Below are 7,826 nucleotides of genomic sequence, written 5' to 3' on the forward strand. Positions count from 1 at the left end.
GTGGTCCCAGCCCACTTCCCAGTAGGGCCCAGGGCTCGTGCCGATGAGAGTAGTTGCCGAGGACAAGTAATGAAATACCAAATAGCCTAGAGATGCAGCCGAGGATAACCATGTCCTCGGCATCCCGAGGCTTAAAAGGGAAGAACAACATGTCATCGAAGGCAGCCTCCCAAGCACTCCCAGAAGAAAAGGCGAGTAGAATGAAACTCGCATGGGGATACGGAGTGGGGGTGGTTCAAGGAAAAGACGTCACCTCCGCATTGAATGCACCAACAAACGTCCAAGCTGTATTGATGGGAAAAGACTCCTGAACAGTGTAGCTTCGGTTATTGCAACTAACAGAAAGTGGGTGGAGGCGGCTGATGGAACAGGTACTCGAGTAAGTACCTGCCTGATCAACAGGTGGAGGGTCAGGATCAATCGAGAAGGGCTATATAATGTAAACTCTATGCGCCAAAAAAAAGGGGGCCCAAAAACCAGGGTACCCAGAAAAGGGAAAGGAGGAATAAGAACATGAAGCTTCATGGACAAGATCCACGGACAATCTTAGCTCATCTCTATGCGTCCACCACGAGTACCACCCACCGTATGGTAACCAAGGCCTAGCCTTTCAAACCCACGCTCTACAAATTTTATTGTTTAGACCATTAACGTGCGAACCCAATACCATTTTGGGGTCGTTACAAATTGAGTCCTTACAATTATTAATATTATTCCTATTGTTATTATTAATAAGAATTTTATACTAAGTATGAAATAAACTCCTTTATATATACATTTTGTCATTTTTGATAATTTAAAATTCAAATCACTATTTTTATAAGTATTAACTAAACACTCAGCCTTTTCAAAAAATATTTTTTAACAATTTTAACCAAATACCCTACTTTTTAAAAAATATAAATTTTATACTACACTTTTTGAAACCACTACTTAAAAGCACAATATCAAAAAGGTATACCAAACCCTCGTGCAAACCAGAGTGGGTGTTTTTTATTTCAACGATCAAATGGGAATGCAAAAGATGCGGTCCCCATTGTAAGGAGCAAGTAGGCCACCATTAGTCATGGCGTAGTTTCTAAGGTGGGAATGCGTTGAACAATTTTGCCCTTTATACCGTGTTCTTGGAATTTGACTTTTCCCAACAAGTTAAAAATATTAATGACCCAGTTCTCTTCATTAAATTATCCATATTTTAGAAATAGTAATAAATTAATTAATTCCTGCTTCTGGGTCCAGAAGAGAGAGACTAGATATATATCCTATTGCCAAGGCCAGCAAAGCCATGACCTCACTTCTCTCTCTATATCAATAAATAATTGTATTCTTGTCCTTCAATAGTATTGGTCCAATACTAAAAGCTCCAACTGAATATCAATTGCACATTGTTTTTATATTGTTTTGCACATTTTCATACGCATCTACGATAATCGAAAGAGAGGCCAGAGAGAAGAAGTTTAAAAATATTTAACCCAGTTCTCTTCATTAAATTATCCATATTCTAGAAATAATTAATTAATTAATTCCTGCTTCTGGTTCCAGAAGAGACTATTCCCATGGCCAGCCAAGCCATGACCTCACTTCTCTCTCTATATCAATAAATGAGTGTATTCTTGTCCTTCAATAGTATTGGTCCAATACTAAAAGCTCCAACTAAATATCAATTGCACATTGTTTTTATATTGTTTTGCACATTTTCATACGCATCTATGATAATCGAAAGAAAGGCCAGAGAGAAGAAGTTTTGATAAAATATCTGGTGAAGCAGACAATGGAGTTGATGTTCATTCCATCCCCGAGTATTAGTCACCTCATACCAATGGTAGAGCTTGCAAAGCTATTAACAGAACGAGACGACAGGCCCATGATCAAGGTCTTCATAATGAAGCAAACATCTGACTCTAAGGTTAGTGCCTTCATTGAATCACTTAATTCCTCCTCCATCAGCAATCGTATCCAATTCATTGAACTCCCTTCGGAAGACGAACCCACCACTTCTTTCGATTTCTTTTCATTTATAGAAAGCAAAAAACCCCAACTCAAAGATGTTCTTTCCAAGCTTACTCTTGTTGAGTCAAGCTCTAATACATCTCGAGTAGCTGCAGTTGTCTTGGACATGTTCTGTACACTGATGATAGATGTGGCTAATGAATTTGGTATCCCTACATACATATACTACACCTCGGGTGCTAATTTTCTTGGTCTCATTTTTCATATTCAAACCCTTCATGATGAACACAACCAGGACATTGTTGCTTATAAAGACTCGGACACTGAGCTGGTTGCGCCAAGTTTTGTCAACAAAGTTCCAGCTAAGGTCTTCCCTTATGGACTTTTTGATAACTCCATTTTTTTTTATTAACCAAGTAAGACGCTTCAAAGAAACAAAGGGTATTATTATAAATACATTCATGGAACTTGAACCCTTCGCAATAAACTCCTATTTTAATGCCAAAACACCACTAGTTTACCCTGTGGGACCTATAATGAACCTGAAGGGCGAAACCCATGAGACCCAAGAGCCCCAAAATGGTTTTGATGTCATGAAGTGGCTTGACGATCAGCCTCTATCATCAGTGGTGTTCTTATGCTTTGGTAGCAGGGGAAGTTTTGAAAAAGACCAAGTAAAAGAGATAGCATATGCATTAGAGCATAGTGGCTGTCGTTTCCTCTGGTCCCTACGTAAGCCACCACCATGTGGTGGGATTGCAAGTCCAAGTGAGTACACGAACCTTGAGGAAATTCTGCCACAAGGGTTCATCGAACGAACACAAGGTATTGGTAAGGTTATTGGGTGGGCTCCACAAGTGGCAATCTTGGCCCACTCCGCAATCGGAGGGTTTGTGTCGCATTGTGGGTGGAATTCTATGTTGGAGAGCCTTTGGTTTGGTGTGCCTATTGCCGCTTGGCCAATGTATGCTGAACAACAAATTAATGCTTTCGAGATGGTGAAAGAGTTGGGATTAGCTGTTGAGGTTAAAATGGATTACGATAATAGTAAGCAAATTATTGTAACAGCTAAGGAGATAGAGAGAGGTATAAGGGAAGTAATGGACCCCGATAATGAGATAAGGAAGAACATGAAGGAAATTAAAGAAAAAAGTAGGAAAGCTTTGAGGGATGGTGGATCTTCGCACTCTTCATTGGATCGTCTGATTGCTGATTTGATGGGTAACATAGCCCATTGAGATCAATTTTCATGAAGCAAAGAAGGCGATTATCTTTTTATTTTTGTGACAATGCAATGTTTATGGAGAATAAAAGAGCCTTTTCATATGATTTGTATACTATTTTTGTAAGAATTCTCATTTTTATTTATTTATAAATATAGTCTATTTATCACTTTTGTTAAGGACAATTGCTCGAATGTCAATTGCAGCCTTAGAGAAAGAATCCATCTACTATCGGCCCTGCCCCGTGTTGACCTCTTTAGTCTTGACATTCATGCTTAGAAATATCGAATGACTTAAACAATATGCTAAGATCTCAAGAAGAAAATATAAGAAAAAAAAAATTTATGTAAAATAAAACTAGCATATAACCTTATGTTTATACATATGATGCATTTAGAAATAAACATAACTAAATTGGTATAAAACTTCTACTTTGCTTATATATAATGTTTGTACATTTGAAAATATAAAATAGCTAATTATAAAATAAATATAAGTTTAATTGAAACAAATGTAAATGATGATGCATAAAATCATTAGTGAGCTGATCATCCACGCATGCAATGAATGAGGTACCTGAAGAACTAAGAAGATGAAAAACTTACAAAGAGAATTGGTGGGGTGCCAGCCAAAGACCCTCCAAAGGTTAAGTCAGTGATAGAAGAATCTCCAATAATACAAAAGTGTAAGAGCTAAGAAATTGCACGTACCTTGAAGAAGAGATGGTCTGGTGCTTATATAATTGTACAGAGCTAACCAAGATCCCTTGAACGTAGGAGCTTTCCTTGTAAAGAAGATTTGGAATTAAGGCTCTGGGATCTTAGGCATTTCTTTCCCATATATGGAAGATGTGAACGTGTAGTGGGGTCTTTGGATATGATGTGCAAGTTATTTCCATGTTAGGATTCATAAGTGGAGATAACGCAAAAGCTTGTGGGACCCAACATACTCAATCATCAATATGGTCCTTCATTCATCTGTATGTGAGTGGAGGGTTTAGTGTAAGGCAACTGTCAAGCACATACGCAAACTTCCCGACGGGTCTTCAAGAAGGGTGGGACATCGAATCGTTAGGACTTTACGGATTTTGAATGGAGGATTCATCTTGACGGGTCCAAGGATGGTTGGTCCATTGGTGCTGGCATTTATCTTGATGATTCGAAGACAAGGTGCTCCAACCGAAGGGCCAAGGTGTCCACTAGGACTTTCTTAGACAAAAGTACCCCTATCAATATGTGGCAGAATGTGTCGCATGGCGTTAGGGAAGGTACCTGATGACCCCTTGTACGTGATGATCGTTAGGACGGAGTGTGTCGCATGGTGTTAGGGAAGATACCTGATGACCCATTGACATGTGACGACTGTCAGGGCAAAGTGTGTCGCGTGGTGCCACACACCCTTTGTGACTGATGGTACTTTTGGTTATCAAAGACTCTTTTGGTGAGCTCAGGATGCTTTTGATGATCGAAGATTCTAGGGTGTTAAATAAATTTTCTAGATGATGAAAATATTCCCAATCAGTGAAAGAAATAAAAAAAAAAAATTTGTTTAAATGATTAGTTATTAAATTCTCAATTTTAGTTTGTCTAACCACTATTTGTATAATAATAATACTATATAAGAAAAAAAATATTCATAACAAACGTTATTAATTTTCTATTATTTTTAATGTACGTTGATTTAATGGTCTAGATAGGAATGAAACCTAAGAATTTTTTTTTTTTTAGAAGAAAATGAAACCTAAGTTGAAGCTTAAGTCCAATATAAATAAGTTTCTAAAAAAAAAAGAGTCCAATATAAATATAAATTCTATTTTTGTTATTTATTTGCTTATTTAATTTTCTACAAACCTTTCTTTTTCCTTTTTATTTTATTTTTGACTCCTCGACTTTTGCACTAATAACTCTTTTAGCCCAAAAATTAAAAAATTATATGGACATGTAGCACAAAATTATACTATAATTGAAAATCTATTTTGATTCTCTCAATTTTGTCCTTAAATATATATTAGTGTGTAGCCTCGTGCATATGCATGGGTACAATTAAAAACAATCACAATTATATGGTTCAAATTATACATTTATTTAGATGAGGTTTAAATTATACATGATATTAACTTACACTTTTTTTAAACTATACATATCTAAAATATGTAATGTCTTCTCATAATATATATATATATATATATATATATATGATTTAGAATTTAATTGATTTTAGACTCTTTGGTTTTTGCACCCAGTAATTCATTTGCCACAAAAATTAAAAACTTAGATGGACTCGTGGCGAAAAAAATTGGACATCAATTGAAATCTAGTTTAGAATCTAATTGGATTTTGACACTTCGATTTTTGCACTCAATAATTCTTTTGGCAAAAAATAAAAAATTAAATGGGACATATAGCACAAAATTGAGAATTTAATTAAAATTAAATTGGATTTTCCCTAAGTTTTAGCTACACACACACAAGCTTATAACTTGTTCTTATGCATAGCAACATTAAAGAAAAGTGATAAAAAGGACTTAAAGTCAATAAAAATTAAATTTTTGAAGTTGCAAAATTCCAAAAGTGACACAAATCCATCAGTATTCCAAATAAGAGAATCAAAACTAAATGAGAATTTCTAGAGAGAGAGAAACCTTAGTGAGAATGATTAAAAAAAAGGAAACAAACAAACAAATCTAGAGATAATAATTGAACATAAAGAATTATTTACTGAGAGAGAGAGAGAGAGAGAGAGAGAGAGAGAGAGAGAGAGAGAGAGAGAGAGACCTAAGGTAGATAATATATGATGGCGTAGTAAATACAATGAGCTTCTCTAAAACCTTTGAGTAATAACTAAGTTACTTGCTTTGATTTTTTGCCCTAAAACTTCATCAACAATTTCATGGTTTTCATTAACAAGAGAGAATTCAAAGATTATATCTTTTGTGACAATCCAATTTCTACATGGCAATATTTATATAGTTTTTGATATAAACTCTTAGGATTCATAGCATTTGTATATTTTTTTGTATAAACTATTCGAGTTTTACACTAATAACTTACTTGGCACAAAAATTTAAAAAAAAAATTAAATAAGATACGTAGTGCAAATTTGAGAATCCAATTGAAATCTATTAGGGTTTTAGACCCCAGTTATCACCAATTGAAAAAGAGCTCTTTAGAAAAAGCTAAAATATGTGTAGACTATAGAGAGTAGAATATTAATATAGAATGTAACACCCCAACCTTTAGGGGGAAAAAAAAGGTGAGATTTTTGAAGACCACACGTGTGAATCCCACCTACCCCTTTTCTCCCAACCACAAATTCTTAGTAAATATCTCTCTCCCTCTTAATCGGCTAGTGAAGGGATGCCCATTTTTCTTTCACACTTAAACACAAACATACACACACATCCCTCTATCTCTATCTTCCTCTCATCGAATCTCTCTTCTTTCTCTTAGCCTTCTGGTTTCTTGCCATGAGATATTCGGCTATCAACCTACCCTCCAAGATTTTTGCCTTCTCCCAACATGATTCTAAGGTAATTTTCCTTTACCCATTTTCTAATTCCCTTGGGTATTTATTCTATATTGTTGGATGGATCCTTGATGTTATGGGCTTTTGATTTATGTGGAAGTTTGGGGTTAATTTTTGAAAGAGGATGTTAAGGACTCTTTCTTCACGCCACATGACATTATTTCATTGGCAACCAACACCACATCAACATATTAATTAATTTTGGGTAAATCTCATTTAAAGCCCAAAATAAGCTTATATCTTATCCAACTATATGAATTGGGCTCACATGGCCCACAAGATCCTTACTTCAAGAGGCAGATTCATGGTCCTCATTTCCTCTTCATCAATTGGGATCATATCTCATGACATCATTAACATCAACATATGGATCGGGCTCAAGCAATGAATCAAATCTCAAGGCCCATATTACCTTTCTCATATCCATGGAAATCAGCTTCTCCAACAAAAGCCCATATTTACACAAAATGACAACAAAACCCAAGGTACATCATCTCATCTTTGGCTTATGATCCAAACTCATGAGTTTCTTTGGGAAACTTTGGGAATCGTGGTTTGGAGGGCCAAGAGGTATGTTCAGTAAAGCTCCAGCGATTTAAAGTTAATAAAAGAAATATGTTGCTTGGTGTGTCTTCTCCAACTCTCTAAACTCTAACGAGTCAGTATGTAGCAGGTAACATATGGTAAGCCTCTCTTATCACATAGCACTTAAAATGATAAAACTCTCCAGTGCTTTTTTTTCTTAAAACTTAATATTCATCATATGGCAAACACTCAAAAACTTCACTCATCTAAATACTGACCAAATAACTATTCATTCAATCTCCAACTGTTTCTATATGAATTTGGAAACTTAATTATATTATTCGACATAAACTATATTACTATTTTTAGATAAAATCTAACTTAAACACATGGCTAAATCTAATTGGCTATCTTTAATCTTCAAATATAAAATAGTCATAATATCTTTAATACCCAACTACCATCTGCCACAATCCGACCAAATATTCCTTGCCAACTGCCAGAGTAGAGTATTAAATGCTACTAAAAATGTATTGTTCACCAAGATTAAGTCGCAACACAATGAGATCTTGACTAGAATCTAGGACCAAAAATATAAATACC

General features: G+C 35.3%; 1 pseudogene; it reads left to right on the forward strand.

Annotated features, from left to right (window-relative positions):
* The first annotated feature begins 1,614 nt into the window (after positions 1-1,614).
* On the forward strand, positions 1,615-3,352 carry LOC126721067 (anthocyanidin 3-O-glucosyltransferase 2-like; annotated as a pseudogene).
* Positions 3,353-7,826: the final 4,474 nt, after the last annotated feature.

The sequence above is a fragment of the Quercus robur genome, chromosome 4 (assembly GCF_932294415.1).
Source record: "Quercus robur chromosome 4, dhQueRobu3.1, whole genome shotgun sequence".
Lineage (NCBI taxonomy): Eukaryota > Viridiplantae > Streptophyta > Magnoliopsida > Fagales > Fagaceae > Quercus > Quercus robur.